This window comes from Pongo pygmaeus, chromosome 9, assembly GCF_028885625.2.
Source record: "Pongo pygmaeus isolate AG05252 chromosome 9, NHGRI_mPonPyg2-v2.0_pri, whole genome shotgun sequence".
In the NCBI taxonomy this organism is placed as follows: Eukaryota; Metazoa; Chordata; class Mammalia; order Primates; family Hominidae; genus Pongo; species Pongo pygmaeus.
Window position 1 is genome coordinate 68,756,089 of NC_072382.2, and position 4,614 is coordinate 68,760,702.

Genomic DNA, 4,614 nt, shown 5'->3' on the forward strand with positions numbered 1-4,614 from the left:
TCAAGTCCCACCCCTGACCTATGGAATCATAATTTGCATTTGAACAAGATCCCCGCATGATTCTCAACTTTGAGAAGCTCTGCTCTACAGTGTTGTCAGACCATGCACTCCACAAATATTTACTGGATTTTCTCTGTATCAGGCTAGGAATTGGGAGGGTCAAGGACCAAGGTCTTTGACTTTGAGAAGTTCACAGAACCATCAGTCAGTCCCCTGCTGTGCCTTCAGACCAAGTCCAGACTTCTGCACTGGAGAGCTGGGACTATTTTCCAGCCTTGTCACCAGCTTTACTGTCTAGCACTTGATATAAGAGCCAAGATGGACCACTGGCCACTTCTCATGGTGAGTCCATGCCTGCCTGCCCACACAGTTGTCACAGCCCAGGCCACACTCTACCCTTCTCTGCCTCAAAAAACCCAGGAGGGACCCTTTGAGGTCCATCACGTCACCCTTTCTTAAAATTATCCCAGATTTCCCTGCTCAGATGAAAGACAGGAATTCCCACAACTTTGTTCCTACCGCCTTCATGTCATTGATCTCATTCCACTTACTCTTAAAGTCAAAGCGCATCTCCCTCAGCTACCCAGTAAAGAAGGCATCATGGTAAGCAGCTTATCTCTCCAGTAGCAATAAGCTAACAACTGTCACATCACCAAATCTTAAAATAGTATTACTAATAATTGAAATATGTTAACTAAAACATGGATAAATGCAATCAGTGAAAACCTCATCAATCATCCCCATCTCCCACTTCAAAGTTATTTAGATAGGAATTTAAGCAAAGTGCAAATGGGTTGCCTCTCTTAAGCCAAAGAGAGAAATAATTTCTAAATTAGATAACACTTAGAGTTTTCCATACACCTATAATAATGAAAGACTGAATATGCTGAAGATGAATTATGTCTAAAACCAACTACTTTTCCGCAGTTGACCATTTAACTTCACATAATACACTATAAAATTTGAAAACACTTCAGATTTGTATTATAATCAATTAAGGAGGGGTTGAGAAAGGAGAGAGATGAAGAGAAAGACAGGAAGTAGACCAAAATACAGAAAAGGGAGACGGATCTATACCAAATATCCGGCTGCTCTAAAAGTAAAAATATAATTAGATTCGTTTTTTAAGAAGATTAAACACCGGCAAGAATGCCTGTCTTAATCCTATCCAAACGCTGAAGTTCTGTTCTCTTGTTATATAATCTTATTTTCATGCGAGGAAAAACTGCGGGTCTGGAATCTGATGTGATGAGGTGAAGAGGAGCCCACTTTTAAATAGGACCGTCCCCATCCTGCAGTCTACTGGGACGCAGCGGCTTTAGATTTTGAAAAGTGTGCTGTATTTTTGCACTTACACTACAGAACTGGCTTTAGCCGAGGCCCTGCATCTAGACACACGCTGTGTCCACCAGAGAATTGCCTGGGCTGACAGACCTAAAGCTTCCGCAACCTCCTTAGGCTCCCTAGTCCACGCCGCTGCTCCCCGGGCTGAGCAGGGCTGGGACGCGCCGCACAGAACTCAGGGACCCCACCTTCCTGCGCATCTCCAGGGCCACGCTGGCACCTGCAGGAGTGCGGACTGTCCGCGGATCCCAGGCAGGGTTGGGTAGAGATTCGCAGCCAACCCACAGGAGTTCTGCCCTCCTCCCAGGCTTCTGGCCAGTGGAGTTGGAGAAGGGTCCCCGTCCTCGAGCCTGGGACACGCTCCAGGGCTCATGGAGACACTGACCCACACGCCCCCGTGGTTCGTAGCTCTGGGGGCGCTCCACTCCCTAGGCAATGCTCCCGACGGGGATCCCAACCCCGACTGCGCGGCAAGCCCGGGGTGTGGGGAGAACCCACTGACCTGGATGCGGGGCCGCGGCTCCTCTCCGGGCGGCTCAGGTGTGCGTGCCGCTCCCGTGTCCCTCCCACCTTCAAATATGAGAGCCCAGAAGCGAGCGACTGGCCACTGGCCCACCGACCAACTGCCGGACCAAGCGCCCGACCAACCAGCGGACCGACCGCAGCGGCCGGGGCCGGCGTCCACGTGATGGGGCGGGGACCTGCGGGAGGCTCTTCCCGGAGCGCCGCGCCCCCACCCCAGGACCTGCCACAGGGACCACCCCCTCGGGCACCCGCTCCCTCTCGGGCACCGAAGAAGCCTGCTGGGACCCGTCCACCAGGGTTCCTGTTCCCGGGGGACCGGCCTGGTCAGCCCCGCCCCTTCGAACCTGCCTCGTCCCCACCCCCTGGGCCGCGCGTCCCGGCCCCAGCCCCGCCTCTCTCGGCGGACCGCGCCCCCTTCCGGGAGCCCCGCCCCGCTCGCCGCACCTCCTCCTCCGCACAGCTCCGGTTGCGGAGAGGCCCGAGTGGGTACCCAGCGCTCCGGCTCCCAGTCTCCTGGGCTTCTCCAGCCCTTCAGCGCCGTTCTCTGGTCACAGGGAATGAAAGCGAGAAGAAGGAAACTGTGTCGAGAATTGCGAAGAGAGAAAGCATAGAAAACCCACATTAGAGGCACACCCAGAGCAGCAACCCTTCGGAGCATCCCGACTTCCTCGGCCCGCGTGCAATCCAGGCAAAATTGAGATTGTCTCTGAGCCGCCCTCCCTAAGCAGGTCGGAAAGCCCCGAATCATCCCAGATCCCGCCGCGCTCCACTCGTGACCTGGGGCGGAGGTCCCTCTAGTGGTTGGCACCAAACAAAAGTTCTGTCTTATGAAGAGCTGAGGTCAGGAAGCATTTCCCTGTGCCCAGCACCAAGGTCTGGGACCTTAGGTCCAAGAAAAGCGTTGGCAATGTCTGACCACAGGAATGGGTTCTCGAACTGGGGAGGACTGAACCCCTACCTCCAGCGTGTGGCCTGAACCGGTTTTGGTTGTGCTGCTATGTTGTGGCCCTGCCCAGGCCTCCAAGGACTGGCTGCTGTTAAGCTGTTTAAAATCCCTGTAGGCCTCAGATGGCAGCGACACCAGGGACTCGGCATAGTCCCCACCTCTGGCAGGAGTCACCACAGCCCTGGCCTTTAGTTCTCCACAGGCTGGAGTGTCGACAAACTCCATAGGACACAACTTTTTCAAACCAAATTTACCCTCGCGGTCTGAAATGACCAGTAGGCCCAGGAGACTTTTACATGTGAACAGAACCTAACCCACCCTGGCAAATATGAGACGTGTGGTCACTGCGGGAACCTGGCCAGCAGCAGACCAAGCACAGCCAGCAGGGGAAGGCTGGGGCCCGCAAGAGTTGTGTTACAACAGGACACCCTGCAGTTCTCTTTCACTTCCTTAAAATAGCAGCAGAGAGGCTTTTGTAGACCCAGGCTGCCACAGTTCACACAAGTTCATGGCTGTTTCCAAATCCCACACTTTATTGCCCTAGTGGACCCACTCCCCTTACCTCAGCCCCCAGAAACTGCTAGCCTGTTCTTAAAATGATACAATTACCTTTTTAAATGTTCTAAGTCACCGGCTCTGGAGTTTCTTTGCACTTTGGAACCAACTTGCGGGAAGGAACTTTAAAAATACTGATGTCTCCATCCATCCCCAGAGGTTCTGATTTAATGGTCTTGGGGGTATGGCCACGGCATGAGGACTCTTAAAACTCTGCAGGTGATTCTTATGTGCAACAAAGTTTAAGAACCACTGATGTAGGCCATGTCGATGTCAGTCTTCACTTAAATCCAACAAGACCCCAGAGCTAAAACGTTCACCTGAAAGAAACTCCATTCCCAGGCCTGCATACTGACCTGCCCTGGCTCACAAGAAGCAAAGTGGTCCCTTAACAGGGGCTTCCTGGAGAAAATGTCTTGACCTAAAAGAGTGATTCGAGCTGCAGGGATTTAAGGTAGGTACCAAGGTGAGTTGTTAGGGGCAGACGTGCCCTGCAGAGCTGTCAATCAAATCATATCCTAGATGGAATCTAGACAGCGCATTTCAGGCAACCTCCCCTCTGTGCCTCCAAAGGAACTATGGTTGCAGGATTCATTCCTATTGATAAATCTACCCCACTATCCTCTGTGAGGCAGCCCACATTCCTTCTATCTGTGAAATAGGTAGGTAATAGGGCAGGTAATATCACATTTACTTATTCATACCTATCTCATTCCACAAAGGATTTGGCCTCTCTGTACCATTCTGTTAGAACTGTGGGTAATTACACTGTATCCATGGGTTGAGTAATTCCCTTCTGCCAAAGATCTACTCAAATGCTATGGAAAAAAACATTTTCCCTTCACTGCCTATGGTCCCAGCCTGGGCTTGGCAAAGACAGGAAAACAGCTGCAAGCACACAAAGCAAACCTTCTCATGTGACCAACCTTGAAAGACAGAGGCTTCAGCACGTGACACAGACTGGCACCACAGCCTGCACTTGTGACTCGAACTTAGTTGAATTGGACAAACACGTGGGAAACACTGAGGAAGCCCCTGTCAAGAGGCATGCTGCCCTCGGTGCCACAGGGCATGCCTGCTGTGGCAGAGTCGCTTGCCTGCTGTGTGGCTTCTGTCCAGATTCCAGAATATTTACCAAGGGCATCAGTGTGTTGGGAACCATTCACAGTAAACCTAACACAAGCAGCACTCCCAGAAAGCTTTTATGCTTAGGGTATGTGGGCAAATATAACCTGATGAGGTTA

At 51.9% G+C, this 4,614-nt stretch overlaps 1 protein-coding gene and 1 long non-coding RNA gene across 7 annotated transcripts in view; one reads left to right on the forward strand and one right to left on the reverse strand.

Annotated features, from left to right (window-relative positions):
• Window positions 1-3,115, reverse strand: part of PPFIBP2 (PPFIA binding protein 2) — a 143,858-nt gene extending 140,743 nt beyond the window's left edge. The window contains exon 1 of one of the 6 annotated variants that reach the window (XR_008492307.2): window positions 1,847-2,191. The gene's annotated coding sequence lies outside the window, so the exon portion shown is untranslated. Of the gene's footprint in view, window positions 1-1,846; window positions 2,248-2,313; window positions 2,576-2,827 lie in introns of those variants that run through there. The other 5 variants (XM_054438155.2, XM_063671176.1, XM_063671174.1 and 2 more) reach the window with 5 other exon arrangements.
• Window positions 2,326-4,614, forward strand: part of LOC134740260 (uncharacterized) — an 88,378-nt gene continuing 86,089 nt past the window's right edge. The window contains exon 1 of the long non-coding RNA XR_010127587.1: window positions 2,326-3,824. This is a non-coding gene — a long non-coding RNA (uncharacterized LOC134740260). The remainder of the gene's footprint in view (window positions 3,825-4,614) is intronic.